This window comes from Megalopta genalis, chromosome 12, assembly GCF_051020955.1.
Source record: "Megalopta genalis isolate 19385.01 chromosome 12, iyMegGena1_principal, whole genome shotgun sequence".
Taxonomy (NCBI): Eukaryota; Metazoa; Arthropoda; class Insecta; order Hymenoptera; family Halictidae; genus Megalopta; species Megalopta genalis.
Window position 1 is genome coordinate 1,477,798 of NC_135024.1, and position 23,833 is coordinate 1,501,630.

At 39.3% G+C, this 23,833-nt stretch overlaps 1 protein-coding gene and 2 long non-coding RNA genes across 4 annotated transcripts in view; 2 read left to right on the plus strand and 1 right to left on the minus strand.

Moving 5' to 3' along the window:
- MCU (mitochondrial calcium uniporter) overlaps positions 1-23,833 on the minus strand; it is a 324,119-nt gene that overhangs the window by 155,658 nt on the left and 144,628 nt on the right. The gene's annotated exons all lie outside the window — the stretch shown is intronic.
- The window catches only part of LOC143260402 (uncharacterized), a 113,878-nt gene that overhangs the window by 18,423 nt on the left and 71,622 nt on the right, over positions 1-23,833 (plus strand). The window lies entirely within an intron of this gene.
- Positions 1,502-23,833, plus strand: part of LOC143260404 (uncharacterized) — a 28,480-nt gene continuing 6,148 nt past the window's right edge. Inside the window, exon 1 of the long non-coding RNA XR_013034554.1 lies at positions 1,502-2,141. This is a non-coding gene — a long non-coding RNA (uncharacterized LOC143260404). The remainder of the gene's footprint in view (positions 2,142-23,833) is intronic.

Below are 23,833 nucleotides of genomic sequence, written 5' to 3' on the forward strand. Positions count from 1 at the left end.
TGGTGTCGCCAGTCTGGTGGCAAGATGTTGCCAGTCTGTGGCAATAACTGCATTATTTTAGTTTGTTGTTGCAATTAAGGCAGACAATTTTTATTTTACATCAAGATCCGCAGTCCACGCGAAAAGAAATCTCGGATAAGAATTGGCCAACTTTGACAGACAATAACTTCACGAAGAATCATCGTAGGGCGACAGTTTTTTCTTCAAATTAAAGCTCGGAACCTCTACTTTAAGAGGCTCTTTCAAGATTATGAATCCGACACATCATTCAAGCGTAAGGGATAGTGACAATAGTTTCAAGTGACAATACCAATCATTAAGCTGTAGATTTTATTCTTTTGCAAGAAAAATGGGCAAATGCGACAGGTAACAGTTGAATGATTTTAAGAATACCGTTTCAGTGGAGAAATGGTAAAGTAATCTTCCTGCACTTGCAGTTTAATTTCGATCTTTTCTATTGCGCTTGCAATCATCGCTACAGCTTTATAGACAAATATCGATCGCACGATCGTCTCTTTCGTGAGCTTCACGATATATCATCACATTTCAACATTTTATTGTTCACATCCTCCCTCTTTTTCCATCCTTGTTTATTAAAATAACTTTAGTCTACCAAACTAGCGATTTAACCATACGGTTCATTATGCTAGCATGCAATCCCACTAGAATCATCAACAACTACATTACTTTAGTTTGTTGTTGCAATTAAGGTAGAAAGATCATATTTTACATCAAGATCCACAGTTCGTGCATACAGAAATTGCGCATAAGAATTGGCCAACTCTGACTGACACGATAACTCTACGAATAATCATCGTAGGGCGATAATTTTTTCATCAAATTCAAACTCGGAACCTCTACTTTAAGAGACTGTTTCAGGATTATGAATCCGACGCATGCTACCAATATTGCAACAAGATCCGTAGTTCGCGCATGGTAAAATCTTGGATAAGAATTGGTCAACTTTGACCGACGATAACTCCACGAAGCATCATCATAGGGTGATAACTTTTTGATCAAATTAAAGCTCGGAACCTCTACTTTAAGAGGCTGTTTGTGGATTATGAATTCGACGCATCCTACTACTATTGCAACAAGGCCCATAATTAGCGAATAGTAAAATCTCTGAAGAATTGGCCAAATTTGATCGACGATAACTCCACGAAGCATCATCATAGGGTGATAATTTTTTCATCAAATTAAAGCTCGGAACCTCTACTTTAAGAGGCTGTTTCAGGATTATAAATCCGACGCACCCTACTGATTCAGGCTTAAGGAATAGTAGGTGTATTTCTGTCAAAAGTACGTAAACGTTCTCTCGCGTAAAATAAGAGAATTAGTCAAAATTTAAAAAAAAGAATTGACTTTTTGAAATATTCACAGTTGAATACACAATCCCTGCAATTGATATCGCCGTCACTTGACGCTAGAGGGATTTGTTTCTCGCAAGAACTCAAACGTCTTTTGTTTGTATATATACACCGCGAATTCTACCATCCCTCAACCCCGCGTCTAAGGCAGGGCCCCGCTAGATAGCCTTACTGAGGAGTCCTCTAGCGGGGTCTGGACGAAACGCTCCCCCTTCCATCTCCCTGCCACGTTTCCCTCACCGCTTTGCCGTCCAGATCGGTCTATCCGATGACGTGCATTCTTCAACCAATTCCAGGTGATTAGGGTAACCCTTTAGGAGCTAGCAAACATCCGCGGTCGAATCTCATCGTGCAGGAAGATAGGTGTTAGATTGCGATAGTTGGGACGATGTAGTCCCGTTCCTAGTATAACCAGCGCCGTCATCTGTCGCAGATACTCAGGTTGTTTCATCCACAGCAACCTATCGCAACAGATCGACGGACGACCGATCTCTAATCATACATTCCATCCATAAAGCACTCCCGCATGAGTCAATAAGTTACTATAGTTTCTAATTATAAGAATATATATCCTAGATAGTAATATATATATAAGACAGTAAGGGTTATACTAGCGACAGCATCTACAACTCAAGTAAAGGGATAGTCACTAGGGCCGACTATTCTACATCGAGAGTTGGCCAAGCAATTCCGGTTGCTTCCCATCTGTTTCCTACACTGTTTAGAGTCGACCACATTAAAATTGCATTGTCCATTAAACTCGCGTCTAAGGCAGGACCCGCTAGGATAGCCTTACTGATGAGTCCGCTAGCGGGTCCGGGACGAAACGCCTCAAATTTTTTTTAATTTTATTTTTCCATTTTCACAATAAATCATATATCCTTTAAGGTAAATTCATTAAATGATTTCCGATAAAAGAATCTTTGTAATTTTAATGTCTTTAACACTAGAAATTCCAAAACCACTAAAAATAAACGGTTTTCGATTTTTTCATTCACAGTTACTGGTTCTATAAAAATGTATTACATCGGGAAATTATATATAAAATTTTATATTTTTCACGTAAGAGTATTGTACAGTAAAAATCGTAGGAAGTTCAAATGAATTCAATCTTGTCATCGTTATGATTGTATATATAATTTAGTCATTGTATATGTTACGGTGTTAATGTATACATTTGTTCTAGTGTTAATGATGTATTATTAACATAGTATCTACGAGTGAATTTCACAAGACCAAACAATTTTATTTGTAAGGAAAGAGAGAGAATTTTTATAGAAATAAAATGCGATCAAATGAGAGCACATTTTACTGTACGAAATTGAAATAAAAACGCGCTTGCAATTTGGAAGTACTAAAGCTGTCTGATAAAATTGTAATAAATTTAATCGTTTCGTTCGCGTGTAATGATACACTCGAATAAAATTGTTCGCTTTAATTGCGAGTGTTAAAGCGAAGCTTTAATCTGCGTCACTTGGATTGACCAATCAAGAACATTCAATTGACCAGTTATGAGATCCAAAGACGACGCAGGTGTTTTCATTTTAAATAACAATATTGAATTCGTTTCACTTTTCCGGTTAAAGAAAGATTAACTACGCGAAATGTGCAGCTAATTTTTTACTGCAAACGGTCACCGTTTTGAAAAACATGCTTGTAAAGTTTCGTGTGACAATCCTGATTATTAAAGTGTAGATTTTATCCATTTACAAGAAAAGTGGGCAAATGCGACAAGTAACAGTGGAATGATTTCAAGAATGCCGTTTCAGTGGAGAAATGGTAAAATGCTAAAACAATGGAAAGATTTTAAGAAAGATAGACTCTAAGAATGCTGTTACATTATTATCTCAACCTATTACAAATATTGAGAGATAAAAGAAACTGCTACGTCCAAAATTAGATTCAGAGCATTGTGTTGTTGCGAGTATCACCTTGGTTTGTGTACATAAACTCGAGCGCGAGCAGAGTCAAAGTCAGCTGTTCGAGCTCAACAACAGCCGAGGTGAACGAGCCACAATGTATACATTTGACAATTTTCTGTCGGTAACGTCGCTATCTATTTGTTGACTGGTCCATCTTTCCAAGTAATCGCAATATCAAATGCGTTTACATAATTACCTCATTTCCTATGCAGCGCGGTTCATTAACACGTTGATCCTATGCTCTCTAAGGAACGTTCAGCGCTGCTTAGTTTTTTCAATTTTCAAATTCTTCAATCCTTTACATCCACTGACCGATGGACCACGACAATATAAATAGGCCCGTAAAAGTTGAATATTATATTATTCCTTATGTACTGATGCATTATCTTGCTGAAAGATGAATGTATCTCCATTAATTCGTTCCGCATTTGCTGCAATTTCTTCGTCAATTAGTTTTATATAATCAACGCTTTTTAATTTTGCATTAATAAAACGAATATTTCTTCTCCCTTTATATCCAATTCCTCCCTCTTTCATCCAACGTTTGACTAGAAACACCGGCTCCATTCTAAAATCGTGAAAATAACACGATCAACCATCTGGACCATAGAGAGTAATTCGTTTTTCAACGGTTAAAAGCATTTTCTTCCACTTCTTCTTCCATCCAATATGCTCTATGACGAATACTATTCGGTCAGTAATATGTTTCTTTGTTAAGGGCGGCTTTCGTGGAAGTTTTTTTTATTTTCTATAAGATCAGATTGTTGTAAAATACGCTATACGTTCCTCGCGTTGGTTTCTATCTAATATTTTTTGTGTACCGCGATCATTCACAGCACACGGTTGTCATTTGCTTTTTTTTTTACGATACTTCTCCGGGTGTTTCAAAAAATTCCTAATTACATTTCCACTTCTCCCTATTAATATCGATATTTTAGAAGTGCTTGCATCGTTTCTTAAAATTAAAATCATATTTTTTCTGTTTTATTTACTTCAGTATCACGACTCGTTTTAAAAGACATAAGCCAATATTTTTTCATGAATACTTAATCTGTATCACGCACTGCCTATTATTGAAAAATAAACTATTTGGATATTATTTGAACTTTTTCAAAAGAAATTTTGCTACTGACTTCTCTGTTACTATTCTCCTATCATTTTGTCGTACCCGGTTTTCAACATAAACTGATATAATTCATGGAAAACAACATAAACAGTCATCGTTATATCGTTTATACAGCTGCATGCAATACCTTTCTATACATTATTGCTTTTCAGAAACATGAAAAATTCTGAGGTATCCTATCACATTGTCGCGGAATCTATATTACTTTAGTTTATTGCTGTAATTAAGTAGAAAATTCATATTTTACATCAAGATCCACAGTTCGTGCGTAGAGAAATTTCGCATAAGAATTGGCCAACTTTGACTGACGATAACTCCACGAAGAATCATCGTACGGCGATAATTTTTTCATCAAATTAAAGCACGGAACGTCTACTTTAAGAGGCTGTTTCAGGATTACAAATCCGACACATCGTAATAATTCAGGCGTAAGGAATAGTAGGTGTATTTCTGTCAGAATTACGTTCACGTTCTCTCACGTAAAATAAGAGAATTGGACAAAATTAAAAAAAAAAGAATTGACTTTTTGAAATATTCACAGTTGAATACACAATCCCTGCAATGGATATCGCCGTCACTCGACGCTAGAGGGATTTGTTTCTCGCAAGAACTCAAAACGTCTTCTATTTGTATATATACAACGCGAAGTCAATCATCCTTCAGCCCCGCGTCTAAGGCATGGTCCCGCTAGATAGTCTTACTGAGGAGTCCACTAGCGAGACCTGGACGAAACGCTGGGCCACAATCCTGTCCTTGTCACATTTTCTTCGTCGATTTTCGAGTGGAAAAGGAATCTGTGACCAGGACAAGGACCGCAGTAGAGTTACATAGAGTCGCCCGCTAGGAAGATGCGTAGATGCAACAGTTAGACGAAGTACCCTTACAGTATCTACGACTCGGTAAAACACGAATGACTGTTTCCCGTCTGCCCCGGGAGCAGTGATTGGTTATAGAGTGTGTCATGCACGTTAAGTGCGCGACCCATCTTCCTGAAATTTGAAGTGTCCGACTAGCATGGCTCTTACTGCCAGCGTCTAAGACAGGGCCCGCTAGAAAAGCCTTACTGATGAGTCCACTAGCGGGTCTGGGACGAAACGCCTCACATTTTTTTAAAATTTATTTTTCTATTTTCACATTTTATATTTCCATTATCTTTTAAGAAGATCAAACAATGATTTTCTATGAAAGAATCTTTGTAATTTCACTGTCTTTAACACTAGAAATACCAAACTAGTAAACATAAACGGCTTCCGATTTATTTTTCACAAGTTCTGATTCTATAAAAATGTATACGTACGAAAATTTTAAACGAACTTCTTTATGCAAGAGTATTTTACAGTGAAAATCGTAGAAAGTTCAAATGGATTCAATTTTGTCATTGTTATGAAAGGATATATATGTATTAGCTGTAGTAATAATGTATAGATTTGTTCTAGTATTCACCAGTCCAAACAGTTGTATTTGAAAGACGAAAGAATTTTTATGGAAATCATGTACGACAAAATGATGACACAGTTAACTAACAATTTATTTCATTCGTGTATGCTTATACAGACAATATTGGAAGTGTATAGTAATACGGAACGGTGATGGTAATGTTAAGGAATTAACAATCTCTCAATTTTAAAGCGTGCCAATTCTATGTCGCGGATTGTAAGAAGGAGGAAACTTGTACAAAGATGAAGGCGGTAATTGCTGGTGTCGGCCGATAACTGGGATCTTCAAAACTTTGGAAACTACAAGATCCACAGTTTAGAAAATTCTAGTATAAAAAATTTGATTGTTGCGTTCCTCCATCTACTTTTAATTTCGCAAGAAAAAATTTATTTTTATTTGGAATAGGCGGTGCGTTTCTCTCAGGTAATTTCTCCCTGCTATCCAATTCTCCACTGTAAATTTAAGAACGCCGGATAACTGAACTTTTTTCCTCCATTGTTGCAACGAAAGAGGATAAAATATGATAAAATGAAAATAATACCGTTGACCTTGTTCTCAGGTGTACGAGAATTCATCAGAGCGATCTGATGAAATTCCAACCAGAAATAATCATTTATATGTAATATTATATTATACGTAAGAAAACATGAATGACAATATCCGCACTATCTCTACTGACCGATGGACCATGACAATATAAATAGGCCCGTAAAAGTTGAATATTATTAGATTCAAAATTTTTTTATCGGATTAGCTTTATGCACTGATGGATTATCTTGCTGAAAGGTGATTGCATCTCCATTAATTCGTTCCGCATTTGCTGCAATTTCTTCATCATTTAGTTTCATACAATCAGCGCTTTTTAATTTCGCACTGATAAAACGAATATTTCTTTTCCCTTTATATCCAATTCCTCTCCAAACCATGATTCCTCCCCCTTTCATCCGACGTTTGACTAGAAACATCGGTTCCATCCTAAGATCGAGAAAATAACACGATCAATCGACCAATCTGGTCCATCAAGAGTAAATCTTTTTTCATCGGTAGACAGTAAGTAGGGTAACACTTAGGAACTAGCAAACATCCGCGGTCGAATCTCAACGTGTAGGAAACGATGTGTAGATGCTATCATCATCATCAGCAGCAACCTGGATCATCGACAACAGATCGACGGACGTCCGATCTCAGGTCATATATTCCATCCAAAAATACTCCTGAACGAGTCAATAGGTTAAAATAGTTTCTAAATAACAATATATATTCTTGATACGAGATACTTAAAATAAAGCAGTAGGGTCATACTAGCGATAGCATCTTCCCATCTGTTTCCCGAAGTGTTAAGAGACGACCACATTAAAATTGCATTGTCCTTTAAATTCGCGTCTAAGGTAGGACCCGCTAGATCTCCTTACTAAGGAGTCCACTAACGGGACCAGGACGAAACGCGCTCCCCATCCAAAACTGCCTGTTTCCCACGTGATACGTTGCGCCTCATTAAAAATCCGATGAGGCACAAATTGACAATAGGGAAACATCATCCCTTAGGCGAAGTACAGCAAAGTGGTCGGAACAACGCTCCAGGAAAACGTAGGTGCAAGGACTATGTTAGTCCCTTTTCATCATTTCATTTCTCCTGCTGTAACGCGAAAGCGTAGCAATGTTGATGGAGCTAGTCAGATTGAGTGCATGGAAGCTGCAGCCCCTGATTTAAGATTATAACATTGATGCCCTCCGTAACGACATCGGTTGCTTTAAAGCCCTCTTAACCCGCGTAGCGAACACTTTGCAAACCGCGTATGGCCCGCCCCCGTCCATCTATTGGAGTCGCCTAGGTTGCTCACATCATCAGCAACAAGGAACTTCAACAAAAGATGGATGGTGAAGTGCCTTACTCACCACGTGTCTTACCTACAATAGTCAATAGTGTCTGGAGCAGTCAATTTCTATTAGTCAATTAGTACTGTTAGAGCTATGTATCTCCTCTAACAGTACAAACCATTGACTCCCATATGTCAATTTAAATGTAACATATAGTACAAAAACTAGTGATATAGTTTAGGAAGGGCCATACTGGGCAGTTGCACCTACGGCTCGGTAAAACACGAATGACTGCTCCCGTCCCAACCGGGAGCAGTGATCACTAGATCACCACCACTAGATCGTCTTACGGAGGAGTTCTCTAGCAGGACCAAGACGGCATCGACAATCCGATGAGACGCAAAGTGACAATAAGAAAACATCCTCTCTTATGCAGAGTACAGCAATGTGGTCGGTTCAACGCTCCAGGAAAACGTAGGTGCCGGGACTATGTTAGTCACTTCCTAGTATGGCCAGCCCCCGTCCATCTGTTAGAGTCGTCTAGGTTGCTCAAATCATCAGCAACAAGTACCGACAACAAGAGACCGATGGCGAAGTGCTTTACATTAGTCAATTACCTAAATAGTCGATAGGACCAGGCGCAGTCAATTAACTACTTAAGTCAAATAGTACTGTTAGAGGTCCGTAACTCCTCTAACATTACATTACGACTCCCATATGTCAATGATTATAACATTAATAGTACAAACGAAAACTGTGATATAGTTTAGGAAGGGCCATACTGGGCAGCTGTACCTACGGCTCGGTAAAACACGAATTACTGCTCACGCTCGAACCGCGAGCAGTGATTCGTTACCGATTGTGTCAATGCAAGCTAATTGCGACCCATCTTCCTGGAATTTGAAGAGTCCGACTAGCAATGTCACTCTGCTGTCCGCCTAAGACAGGGCCCGCTAGAAAAGCGGGAGAAGAAAGTCCACTACCGTTGCTTAGCAACTAAGTACGGGTCAAACATTCCGTCCAAGTTAATTCCGACAATCATTCCATTGTTACAATAGAGAATATTTCACAGTTTATTCCCGTTGACAAGTTCAGAGTTTAGATAAGGCCATACTAGGCTAGAATAGCCATACTGATGAGTCCACTTCTTTTTTTAAATTTATTTTTCTATTTCCACATTTTATATTTCCATTATCCTTTAAGAAAATCAAACAATGATTTTCTATGAAACAATCTTTGTAATTCCACTGTCTTTAACTCTAGAAATACCAAACCAGTCGAAATAAACGGTTTCCGATTTTTTCTTTTGTAACACCTGATTCTATGAAAATGTATACATCCGAAAATTTTAAAGGAACTTCTTTATGCGAGAGTATTGTACAGTAAAAATCGTAGATAGTTCAAATGGATTCAATTTTGTCATCGTTATGAAACGATATATACGTATTAGCTGTAGCATTAATGTATAGATTTGTTCTGGTATTCACTAGTCCAAACAGATTTATTTGAAAGACGAAAGAATTTTTATGGAAATAATTTACGACGAAATGATGATACAGTCAACTAAAAATTTATTTCATTCGTGTATGTTTATACAGATAATATTGAAAGTGTATAGTAATACGGAGCGGTGATGGTAATGTTTAAGGAACTAACAATCTCTCAATTTTAAAGCGTGCCAATTCTTTCTCGCGGATTGTAAGAACGAGGAGACTTGTACAAAGATGAAGGAGGGAATTGCTAGTGCCGGCAAATGACTGGGATTTCCGAGTCTTTGGAAACTGCAAGACCCGAAATTCAGATAATTCCAGTGTCAAAAATTCGACTAGTGCGTTTCTCGATACAGTTTTAACCTCGCGCGAGAAAGAACAATTTTCTATTTCGAATAGGCGGTACGTTTCTCGTAGTTAAATTCTCCCTTCGTATCTAATATTCCACGCATGCTTTCGTGTAACAATACTGATCGATAGATTATAGATTTTATGCGTTTATAAGAAAAATATGCAGTGGAAACAGTGGAAAGATTTTAAGTATGATGTTTCGGTGAAAAGATGGTAAACCGGTCAAACAGTAAATATATTAGGTTGTCACGAAAGTAATTGCGCATTGTACACATAGATGTCATCAGTCAGACCTTTTAACGACTTTTCTCGAGATTATAATCTTTTTCCTTTTGACGCTTGTTAATTGTCACTTTTAGCTTTCTTTAGAAACAAACTGATCGTAATTTTATTTACAGATGATAGTTCGTTGTTAATATTAGTACGAATTGCAAGAAACTCAGCTTTTTGCCAGTAAAAACCTGAAATTCCATGAGCGTGGAATCATGAAGCTTACAGAAAGATGGCAAAAGGACATCGATTAAAATGGAAAATATATCATTGATTAGAGATCATTTATTGAATTAACAAAATCATATTTTATTTGTATGAAAAAATCAGCGATTACTTCTGTTCCATCCTAATATAAACTCTAAGAATTCTGTTACATTATTATCAACCAATTACAAATATTGGGAAAGAAAACAAACTACCATTTTACTTTAGTTTGTTGCAATTAATGAGTTCATAGTTTGCATCAAGATCAGTCCTGGAGTAGGAAAATTTAGGATAAGAATTAGCCACAAATTTTGACCGACAATAACTCCACGAAAAATCATCCTAGGATGATGGTTTCTTTCCCAAATTAAAGCTCAGAGCCTCTACTTTCAGACATTGATTCAGGATCATAAATCAGATGCATCCTACTAATATTGCAACAAGATCCGTAGTTCGCACATAGCAAAATCTCGGATAAGAATTGGTCAACTTTGACCAACGATAACTTCACGAAGAATCATCGTAGGGCGATAATTTTTTCATCAAATTAAAGCTCGGAACCTCTATTTTAAGTGGCTGTTTCTGGATTATAAATCCGACACATAGTAATAATTCAGACGTAAGGAATAGTAGACGTATTTCTGTCAGAAGTACGTTACGGTTCTCTCACGTAAAATAAGAGAATTAGATAAAATTTAAAAAAAATAATGGAATTTTTCGAAGATTTACTGTTGAATAAGTAATTCCGGCAATGAATATCGCCGTCACTCGACGCCAGAGGGCTTTGTTTCTCGCAAGAACTCAAACGTCTCCAATTAGTATATTTACAAATTTAAGTCGTCCTATCCTCAACCCCGCGTCTAGGGCAGGGCCTCGCTAGAATGCCTTACTGAGGAGTCCACTCTAGCGAGGTCTGGACGAAACGCTTCAAAACCCACCTTCCTCGTCACTGTTTCCAGTCCAGCCCGTTCTCATATTAGTATTATTCGCGTATTATTTCGATGAACGGGCACGTATTACGAAACCGTGACCAGTACAATCGGAGCGCAGGTAGAGTAACGTAATCGGTCATCAGGTAGATGCATGGGGGTGCAGTAGTGGGACGGAAGTCCCTTTCCTAGTATGGCGAAAACCAAAGTCGGTCTCTTGGAGGAGCGCCATAGCCGCAAGACGCGACTCCAACAGAGCAACTGAAAATGCCTTACACACAAAGCCTCTTTACTGAGGGTCAATTTGGAGATGCGCCATTATCAAAATTAGTATATATAGATTGTTATTACAATAGAGTACATTTCACAGTTTATTCCGTTGACAAGTTCAGGGTTTAGAAAAGACCATACTAGGCAGCTGCATCTACGGCTCGATAAAGCACAAAACAACTGCGCATTAGACTTCTCGTGCGCAGACGATGCCTTATCGTGTGGTAATGCAATTAGATTGTTACCCATCCACCTGAGACTGTCCGATACTGTTACTCCTCCGATTCCGTCCAGCCCATTCCCGTCGCGTCTAAGGCAGGACCCGCTTGGATAGCCCTACTGATGAGTCCACTAGCGGGTCTGGGACGAAACGCCTCCTCACATTTTTTTTAATTTTTTTTTTTAATTTTCACATTTTATATTTCCATTATCCCTTAAGAAGTTCATTTAATGATTTCCTATAAAAAAAATCTATGTAATTTCAATATCTTTGTCAGTAGAAATACCAAACCAGTCAAAATAAACGGCTTCCGATTTTTTCTTTTACAACTCCTGATTCTATAAAAATATGTACGTCGAGAAATTTTGAATGATGTTCTTCATGCATGAGTATTTTACATTAAAAATCATAGCAGGGTTGAAATGAATCCTATTTTGTTATGCAGCGATATACGTTAGCTATAGTATTAATGTATTCATTTGTTCTAGTATTCATGATCTGTTAATAACACAGTATCTACGAGTGAATTTCACAAGTCCAAACAGTTTTATATGTAAGATAAAAGAATTTTTAGGGAAATAAAACGCGCCCAAATGAGAGCACACTTGACTAAAAATTCATTTCACTCGTGTATGTTTATACGGATATTACTGACAATGTATAAAAATAAGAAACGTTGGTGGTAATGTTAGAGAACTAACAATCATTCAGTTTTAAAGCGTATCATCTTTTTGTCGCAGATTGTAAGAACAAGGTAACTTGTACAAGGCTGGAGAAGGAAATTGCTGGTATTGGCAGCTGACAGGGATCTCCGAGACTTTGGAAACTGCGAGAACCACAGTTCAAATAATTTCAGTGTCAAAAAATCGACTACTGCGTTCCTCGATGCATATTTAACCTTGCGAGAAAAAACATTTTTCTATTTCGAATAGGCGGTACGTTTCTTGCAGTTAAATTCTTTCTTTCTATCTAATTTTCCACGCATACTTTCGTGTAAGAAAAATATGCAAGATAGAAAAATTTTAAATGGAAAGATTTTAAGTATTATGTTTCGGTGAAGAGATGGTAAACAGGTAAAACAGTAAATATATTGGATTGGCAAGAAAGTAATTGCCGAATGTACACATAGATGTCATTAGTCATACCATTTAACGACATTTCTCAAGATTATAATCTTTTCCTTTTGACACTTGTTATCTGTCACTTTCATCTTTCTTTAGAAACAAACTGATCGTAGTTTTATTCACAGATGTTACTTTGCTGTCAATTTTAACACGAATTGCATGAAAGAGCATTTTCGTCATATTTTGCTTCTTTATTTTCGTAAAGAAAATGCAGCACAGCTTAAAATCATCATCGCCAATCCGATGAGATGCAAATTGGCAATCAGGAAACATCCTTTCTTAGGAGGAGTACAGCAACTTGGTCGGATCAAAGCACCACCAAAATGTGGGTGCCGGTACTATGTTAGTCCCTTTCCTAATATGGCCCGCCCCCGTCCATCTGTTGGAGTCGCAACAAAGAACGACAACAAACGATGGATGGTGAAGTGCCTTACCCTCCATGTCAATTACCTACATAGTCAATAGTACCGGGGCGCAGTCAATTAACTACTTAAGTCAATTGTACTGTTAGAGGTCCGTAACTCCTCTAACAGTACGTAACGACTCCCATATGTCAATTATTATAACATAAATAGTACAAACGAAATCTGTGTTATAGTTTAGGAAGGGCCATACTGGGCAGTTGCATCTACGGCTCGGTAAAACACGAATAACTGCCCACGATACCACCGTGAGCAGTGATTCGTTTCTGGAATTTGCAGTGACCGACATCCGTCCGCGTCTAAGGCAGGGCACGCTAGATCTCCTTACTAAGGAGTCCACTAGCGGGACCAAGACGACATCGACAATCCGATGAGACGCAAATTGACAATAAGAAAACATTCTCTCTTAGGCAGAGTACAGCAACATGGTCGGATCAACGCTCCAGGAAAACGTACGTGCCGGGACTATGTTAGTCCCTTTCCTAGTATGGCCCGCCCCCGTCCATCTGTTGGAGTCGTCCAGGTTGCTCAAATCATCAGCAACAAGTAACGACAACAAGAGATCGATGGTGAAGTGAATTACCCTCCATGTCAATTACCTAAATAGTTAATAGTGTCCGGCGCAGTCAATTTCATTAAGTCAATTAGTACTTTTAGAGGTCTATAACTCCTCAAACAGTACAAACAATTGACTCCCATATAGTCAATAATAATAAAAACGATAGTACAAAGATTTGTGATATATAGTATAGGAAGCGTCACACTAGGCAACTGCATCTACGGTTCGATGACAGACGAATGACTGCTCGCGCTGCATCGCGAGTAGCGATTCAGTATCGAGCGGTAACGTAACTCGAGTGCAACCCATCGACCTGAAATTTGAAGTGTCCGACCAGACACTAGCTCCGCTGCATCGCATCACTGAGGAGTCGACTAGCGGAGACCATGACAAAACGCTCCCTATTCCGTCCACGTCACCGTTCCCATTGAATTCAAACGATCTGTGATACGGAACAATGACCAGACCAATGGAGCGTAGCTAGAGTAACATAGTTGATCGTCAGGAAGATGCCACCGTTTCCAACGTCCACATTGCGTCATTATCGACAACCCGATGGTACGTATACATTGACAATCAGGAAACATCCTCTCTTAGGCGGAGTGCAGCAACATGGTCGGATCAACGACCCAGGAAAACGTAGGTGCCGAGACTATATTAGTCCCATTCCTAGTATGGCCCGCCCCCGTCCATTTGTTGGAATCGTCCAGGTTGCTCACATCATCAGCAACAAGGATCGACAACAAAAGATGGATGGTGCAAGTGCCTTACAATTAAGTCAATTACCTAATATAGTCAATAGGACCAGGTGATGTCAATTAACTACGTAAGTCAATTGTACTGTTACAGCGTATAGTAAGTCCTTTAACAGTACAGGGCTCCCATAAGTCAATTCCATATCTAAGCAATAATAAAAATCTCAGGGATATAGTTTAGGAAGGGCCATACTGGGCAGCTGCACCTATGGCTCAGTAAAACACGAATGACTGCTTCCGTCTATCATGCCAACTAGTTCGTAGTGGATCTCCAGCGGAACGTCTATCATGTAATTTGACACGGCAAAGCGTGAGCTACCGATTTCGGGTGCGCTTTAGTCGTGGGACATGACAAAACACACGATTTAGCTTCAAATCCATGCGAAACAAACGAATATGATAATCTGCTCGCTCGTGTCGGTTGCCGAAGAGGTTCATCTCTTCGCTGACGTGGGGATCGAGTGGTGCCATCACTGGTACTACTAGTTTCGACACCGTCGCATCAAGACTGGAGGCGCATTTCGAGCGGAACGCCCAATATGAACCCTCCCACCACCGGGAGGGTTAGGACGCAAAATGCGAAGGATGGACGGTTGCGCGGAGCCTCGTGCTCCAGCTAGAGTTGAAGAGTTCATATACTGTGGCGACGACTACATTCAATCGCCGACAGTCGTCGAGCTTTGGTCACCGGACGAAAAAGTGACCGACATGGATCTCATCATGGGATCTGCCATACGTGTTGGAGTCCCGATCCGGGCCTTAAACCAACTTATAATCAATAGTCATTAGAGTCCCTACATTGGTCAATTACCATAATAGACAATTTAGATAGATATAAGTAACAGATTTAGAATTGTTAGGAAATAGTATAGGAAGGGTCACACTAGGCAACTGCATCTAGAGTTCGATGACAGACGAATGACTGCTCGCGGCGCATCGCGAGCAGTGGTTCTACAGCGACGGGAACGCACCTCGAGTGCAACCTATCTTCCAGGAATTTCAAGTGTCCGAATAGACAATGTTACTCTGCAGTATCCGTCCGCGTCTAAGGCAGGGCAAGCTAGATCTCCTTACTAAGGAGACCACTAACGGGACCAGGACGAAATACGCTTCCCATCCAAACTTGCCCGTTCCCTAAGTGATATATTGCGTATCATCGGCAATCCGATGAGGCGCAAATTGACAATAAGCTAACATACTTTCTTAGGCGAAATACAGCAACATGGTCGGATCAACGACCCAGGAAAACGTAGGTGCTGGGACTATGTTAGTCCCTTTCCTAGTATGACCAGCGCCGTCCATCTGTTGGAGTCGTCCAGGTTGCTCACATCATTAGCAACAAGTAACGACAACAAGAGATCGATGGCGAAGTGCTTTACTCACCACGTGCCTTACCTACAATAGTCAATAGTGTCTGGAGCATGTCAATTACAATTAGTCAATTAGTACTGTTAGAGGTCCGTAACGATGGATGGTGAAGTGCCTTACCCTCCATGTCAATTACCTACATAGTCAATAGTACCGGGGCGCAGTCAATTAACTACTTAAGTCAATTGTACTGTTAGAGGTCCGTAACTCCTCTAACAGTACGTAACGACTCCCATATGTCAATTACAATTCAAACATAGTACAAAATCATGTGATATAGTTTAGGAAGGGCCATACTGGGCAGTTGCACCTACGGCTTGGTGAAACACGAATGACTGCTCACGCCACAACCGCGAGCAGTGATTCGTCCCTGGAATTTGAATTGACCGACTAATAATGTCACTCTGCTGTCCGTCTAAGACAGGGCCCGCTAGAAAAGCGGGAAAAGAAAGTCCACTACCGTTGCTTAGCAACTAAGTACGGGTCAAACATTCCGTCCAAGTTAATTCAGACAATCATTCCATTGTTACAATAGAGAACATTTCACAGTTTATTCCCGTTGACAAGTTCTCAGTTTAGATAAGGCCATACTAGGCTAGAATAGCAATACTGATGAGTCTAGCGGGTCTGGGACGAAACGCCTCACATTTTTTTTTAAATTTATTTTTCTATTTTCACATTTTATATTTCCATTATTCCTTAGGAAGTTCAAACAGTGATTTCCTATGAAAGAATCTTTTTGCAACTTCACTATCTTTAACACTAGAAATACCAAACCAGTTTCGGATTTATTTTTTCACAAGTTCTGATTCTATAAAAATGTATACGCCCGAAAATTTTGGACGAGCTTCTTTATGCAAGAGCATTTTACAGTGAAAATCGTACAAAGTTCAAATGGATTCAATTTTGTAACGGGGTCTGGACGAAACGCTCCCTAATCCGTCCACGTCACCGTTCCTAACATATCCGGACAATTTGTGATCTGGAACAGTGACCTGACCAATTGGAACGTAGCTAGAGCAACAATGTCGGTCGCCAGGTAGATGCGTAGATGCAGCAGTTGGGACGCTGTAGTCCCTTTCGTAGTATGGCCAGCACTCGTCGATCTGTCGGGATCGTTCTGTGCAGTTCATGAGCCCAAACGACGCCAGAACGACGAACACAGATCGACAAGTGCCTTAAACCAAAGCATGAAGCCCGCTTATGGGTTATCAATAGTAGTAATAAAAAGAAATAGTTGAAATAGTTGAAACAATAGCAATATATATGGTGCTCATAATTGTTCAATTTCAAATCCTCTATTCCTGTTAAAATTCCAATAGTCTAATGTCCATACTAAGACAGCTGCACCTGCGGTTCGATAAAATCACAAACGACTGCTCGTCAGACTCCTCGCGCGCAGACTGATGCCTTATCGAGTGGTAACGTAACTTGATTCCTACCAATCAACATGGTATTTGAAATGCCCGACCATTGTTGCTCCGCTGTATTGCCTTACTAAGGAGTCCAGTAGCGGGGCCAGGACAAAAAGCGCTCCCCTTCCAAATCTGCCCGTTCCCCAAGTGATACATTGCAAAACATAGTTTCTTAGGCGAATTACAGCAACATGGTCGGATCAACGCTCCAGGAAAACGTAGGTGCCGGGACTATGTTAGTCCCTTTCCTAGTATGGCCCGCCCCCGTTCATCTGTTGGAGTCGTCCAGGTTGCTCACATCATCAGCAACAAGGATCGACAACAAAAGATGGATGGTGCAAGTGCCTTACAATTAAGTCAATTACCTAATATAGTCAATAGGACCAGGTGCTGTCAATTAACTACGTAAGTCAATTGTACTGTTACAGCGTATAGTTCCTTTAACAGTACAGGACTCCCATAAGTCAATTCCACATGTAAGCAAATAATACAAATCTCAGGTTATATAGTTTAGGAAGGGCCATACCGGGCAGCTGCACCTACGGCTCGGTAAAACACGAATAACTGCCCACGATACCACCGTGAGCAGTGATTCGTTCCTGGAATTTGAAGTGACCGACATCCGTCCGCGTCTAAGGCAGGGCACGCTAGATCTCCTTACTAAGGAGTCCACTAGCGGGACCAAGACGACATCGACAAATCCGATGAGACGCAAATTGACAATAAGAAAACATTCTCTCTTAGGCAGAGTACAGCAACATGGTCGGATCAACGCTTCAGGAAAACGTAGGTGCCAGGACTATGTTAGTCACTTTCCGAGTATGGCCCGCCCCCGTCCATCTGTTGTAGTCGCAACAAAGAACGACAACAAACGATGGATGGTGAAGTGCCTTACCCTCCATGTCAATTACCTACATAGTCAATAGTACCGGGCCGGAGTCAATTACAATAAGTCAATTAGTACAGTTAGAGATCTGTATCTCCTCTAACAGTACACAGAATTGACTCCCACGTAGTCAATAATTAGAAACTACATAGTACAAAAAAAAAGTGATATAGTTTAGGAAGGGCCATACTGGGCAGTTGCACCTACTGCTCGGTAAAACACGAATAACTGCCCACGATACCACCGTGAGCAGTGATTCGTTCCTGGAATTTGAAGTGACCGACATCCGTCCGCGTCTAAGGCAGGGCACGTTAGATCTCCTTACTAAGGAGTCCACTAGCGGGACCAAGACGACATCGACAATCCGATGAGACGCAAATTGACAATAAGAAAACATTCCCTCTTAGGCAGAGTACAGCAACATGGTCGGATCAACGCTCCAGGAAAACGTAGGTGCCAGGACTATGTTAGTCACTTTCCGAGTATGGCCCGCCCCCGTCCATCTGTTGGAGTCGCCCAGGTTGCTCACATCATCAGCAACAAGGAACGACAACAAGAGATCGATGGCGAAGTGCCTTACATTAGTCAATTACCTAAATAGTCAATAGTGACCGGTGCAGTCAATTAACTACTTAAGTCAAATAGTACTGTTAGAGCCTATAACCCCTATAACAGTATCTGACTCTCATTAGTCAATAATAATAAAAATAATAGTACAAAGATTTGTGATACATAGTATAAGAAGGGCCACACTAGGCAACTGCATCTACGGTTCGACGACAGACGAATGACTGCAAGCGCTGCATCGCGAGCATTGGTTCTGCATCAACGGGAACGCACCTCGAGTGCACGTCACTGCCCGCTAGAATAGCCTTACTGATGAGTCCACTAGCAAGTCTGGCACGAAAGGCCTCACATTTTTTTTTAAATTTTATTTTTCCACTTTTAGATTTTATATTTCCATTATTCCTTAAGAAGTTCAAACAGTGATTTCCTATGAAAGAATCTTTGCAATTTCACTGTCTTTAACACAAGAAATACCAAACCAGTAAAAATAAACGGTTTCCGATTTATTTTGTCACAAGTTCTGATTCTATAAAAATGTATGCGCCCGAAAATTTTAAACGAACTTCTTTATGCAAGAGCATTTTACAGTAAAAATCGTAGAAAGTTCAAATGGATTCAATTTTATCATCGTTATGAAACGATATATATGTATTAGCTGTAGTAATAATGTATAGGTTTGTTTTAGTATTCACCAGTCCATACAGTTTTATTTGAAAGAGAAAAGAATTTTTGTAGAAATAATGGGAGACGAAAAGTCGGCACATTTAAATAAAAATTTATTTTATTTGTGTTTGTTTAAACGGGTATTATTGTAAGTGCGTACAAAAACAAAGCCATGATAGTAATGTTAGAGAACTAAAAATCACACAATTTTAAAGCGTATCAATTCTTTGTCGCAGATTGTACGAAGATGATGGAGGGAATTGCTGATGTCGGAAGATGACTGGAATCTCTGAGATTTTGGAAATTGCAAGATCCACAGTTTAGATAATTCCAGTGACAAAAATTCGACTATTGCGTTTCTCGATGCACTTTTAACCTCGCGAGAAAAAACAATTTTCTATTTCGAATAGGCGGTACGTTTCTCGCAGTTAAATTCTCTCTTTGTATCTAATTTTCAACCCATGCTTTCGTGTAAGAAAAATATGTAGCGGAAACAGTGAAAAGGTGTGAAGTATGAGGTTCCAGTGAAGAGATGGTAAACAGGTAAAACAGTAAATATATTGGGTTGGCAAGAAAGTAATTGTCGAACGTGCACATAGATGTCATTAGCCATACCTTTTAACGACTTTTCTCGAGATTATAATCTTTTTCCTTTTGACTTGTTATCTGTCACTTTTAGCTTTCTTTAGAAACAAACTGATCGTAATTTTATTTACAGATGATAGTTCGTTGTTAATATTAGCACGAATTGCAAGAAACAGCATTTTGGCTCAGATTTTTGCCACTAAAAACCTGAAATTCCATGAGCGTGGAATCATGAAGCTTACAGAAAGATGGCAAAAGGACATCGATTAAAATGGAAAATATATCATTGATTAGAGATCATTTATTGAATTAACAAAATCATATTTTATTTGTATGAAAAAATCAGCGATTTCTTCTGTTCCATCCTAATATAAACTCTAAGAATGCTGTTACATTATTATCAACCAATTACAAATATTTGGAAAGAAAACAAACTACCATTTTACTTTAGTTTGTTGCAATTAATGAGTTCATATTTTGCATCAAGATCAGTCCTGGAGTAGGAAAATTTAGGATAAGAATTGGCCACAAATTTTGACCGACAATAACTCCACGAAAAATCATCCTAGGATGATGGTTTCTTTCCCAAATTAAAGCTCAGAGCCTCTACTTTCAGACATTGATTCAGGATCATAAATCAGATGCATCCTACTAATATTGCAACAAGATCCGTAGTTCGCATATAGCAAAATCTCGGATAAGAATTGGTCAACTTTGACCAACGATAACTTCACGAAGAATCATCGTAGGGCGATAATTTTTTCATCAAATTAAAGCTCGGAACCTCTATTTTAAGTGGCTGTTTCTGGATTATAAATCCGACACATAGTAATAATTCAGACGTAAGGAATAGTAGACGTATTTCTGTCAGAAGTACGTTACGGTTCTCTCACGTAAAATAAAAGAATTAGACAAAATTTAAAAAAAATAATGGAATTTTTCGAAGATTTACTGTTGAATAAATAACTCCGGCAACGGATATCGCCGTCACTCGACGCCAGAGGGCTTTGTTTCTCGCAAGAACTCAAACGTCTCCAATTAGTATATTTACAAATTTAAGTCGTCCTATCCTCAATCCCGCGTCTAGGGCAGGGCCTCGCTAGAATGCCTTACTGAGGAGTCCACTCTAGCGAGGTCTGGACGAAACGCTTCAAAACCATCCTTCCTCGTCACTGTTTCCAGTCCAGCCCGTTCTCATATTAGTATTATTTCGATGAACGGGCACGTATTACGAAACCGTGACCAGTCCAATTGGAGCGCAGGTAGAGTAACGTAATCGGTCATCAGGTAGATGCATGGGGGTGCAGTAGTGGGACGAAAGTCCCTTTCCTAGTATGGCGACAACCGAAGTCGATCTCTTGGAGGAGCGCCATAGCCACGAGACGCGACTCCAACAGATCAACTGAAAATGCCTTACACACCAAGCCTCTTTACTGAGGGTCAATCTGGGGATACCACTTGCAAAATTAGTATATATAGATTGTTACTGCAATAGAATACATTTCACAGTTTATTCCGTTGACAAGTTCAGGGTTTAGAAAAGACCATACTAGGCAGCTGCATCTACGGCTCGATAAAGCACAAAACAACTGCGCATTAGACTTCTCGTGCGCAGACGATGCCTTATCGTGTGGTAATGCAATTAAATTGTTACCCATCCACCTGAGACTGTCCGATACTGTTAATCCTCCGATTCCGTCCAGCCCATTCCCGTCGCGTCTAAGGCAGGACCCGCTTGGATAGCCCTACTGATGAGTCCACTAGCGGGTCTGGGACGAAACGCCTCCTCACATTTTTTTTAATTTTTTTTTTTAATTTTCACATTTTATATTTCCATTATCCCTTAAGAAGTTCATTTAATGATTTCCTATAAAAAAAATCTATGTAATTTCAATTTATAATTTTGACAGTAGAAATACCAAACCAGTCAAAATAAACGGCTTCCGATTTATTCTTTTACAACTCCTGATTCTATAAAAATATGTACGTCGAGAAATTTTGTATGAACTTCTTCATGCATGAGTATTTTACATTAAAAATCATAGCTGGGTTGAAATGAATCCTATTTTGTTATGCAGCGATATACGTTAGCTATAGTATTAATGTATTCATTTGTTCTAGTATTCATGATCTGTTATTAACACAGTATCAACGAGTGAATTTCACAAGTCCAAACAGTTTTATATGTAAGACAAAAGAATTTTTATGTAAATAAAGCGCAGCCAAATGAGAGCACACGCAACTAAAAATTCATTTCATTCGTGTATGTTTATACGGATGTTACTGACAATGTATGAAAATACGAAACGTTCGTGGTAATGTTAGAAAACTAAAAATCATTCAATTTTAAAGCGTATCATCTCTTTGTCGCAGATTGTAGGAACAAGGTAACTTGTACAAAGATGGAGAAGGGAATTGCTGGTATTGGCAGCTGACAGGGATCTCCGAGACTTTGGGAACTGCGAGAACTACAGTTCAAATAATTTCAGTGTTCAAAATTCGGCTATTGCGATCCTCGATACATTTTTAACCTCGCGTGAAAAAACTTTTTTCTATTTTGAATAAGCGGTTCGTTTCTCTAATTTGTCCCTTGGTATATACTTTTCCACTGGGTAAAAACGAACGCCAGATGACATAACTTTTTCACTCCTTCGTTGCAACGGAAGAGGGTAAAATATGATAAAAGTGAACATGATATCGTTGTTTCTGTTCTCAGGTGATACAGTGATCTAACGAAATTCTAAGCAAACTTATTCATTGACTTCTCAAGTAATAAAGTGACATAATAAAACTCAAGTAAATGGCATTGTTTTCACTGTGCCCAATTAATAAACCGACGTAATAAAATTAAGAAAATAAACGCGCCCATTATTTGTAAGTACTAAAGCTGTCTGATAAAATAATAATGAATTTAATTAATTTTTTTCGTGAGTAAAGAAACAGTCGAATAAAATTGTTCGCTTTATTTATGTGTGATAAAGCGATGCTTTAATCTGCGTCACTTGGATTGACCAATCAAGGAAATTCAATTGGCCAGTTATGAAATCCAAAGCGACGCACGCGTCTTCTTTTTAAATAACAATACTGAATTCGTTTCATTCTTCGAATTCAATAAAAAAAGATTAATTTCACGAAACATGCACCTAATTTTTGAAGTCACATGAGTACAGAGATTTTGAGATATCATGATCACCGTTTTGAAAATCATACTTTTAAAGCTTTGTGTAATGGGAAATAGTGGAAAGATTTTAAGAATGTTTTTTTTAGGAACGATGCTAAACTGCTAATTCAGATGTAAGGAACAATAGGCGTATTTTATTGCAAGTGCGCCGATACAAAGTGTAATTCAATGCATCAGAGCAGGTTACGCACTCGCACTCAAAATAAAATAATTGGACAAAGTGTAAAAAGAATCGATTTTTTTGAAACATTTAAAAGAGAATAAATCATTCTTGTGGCGACTACCTCCATTGAAACCCACTAGATAGATATCATCCCCACAAATGTCCAATCCGCTACGATCAACGATCGCCCCCTTCAGGCATCCCCGGTCTTTGAGCCCTGGCCAGGGATGCTCGACAGCCTTACCGAGGAATTTTCTAGCGGGACCCGGACGAAACGCTCCAACCCCTTCCCTCCTCGTCACAGTTTCGTCGTCCTGCCCGTTCTCACATTAGTATTATTCCGACGAACGGGCACGTATTACGAAACCGTGACCAGCAACAATCGGAGCGCAGGTAGAGTAACGTAGTCGGTCATCAGGTAGATGCGTGGGTGCAGTAGTGGGACGAAAGTCCCTTTCCTAGTATGGCGACAACTAAGTCGATCTGTCGGAGACGTCTCATCTGCACAAAAGGCGATTCCAACATATCCGACTGACAAGTCCCTTAGACACCAAAGCCACTTTACGAGGGTCAATTCTCAGGGTGGCATTATCAAATCGGAGACGTCTCTACAGCCCAAAAGACGACTCCAACATATCGATTGAAAAGTGCCTTACACCAAAAGCCTCCGAACCGAGGGTCAAAGTCTTGCGGTAGGTAAGTTCAAATTCTAAGTAGGGCAATACTAGGCAGCTG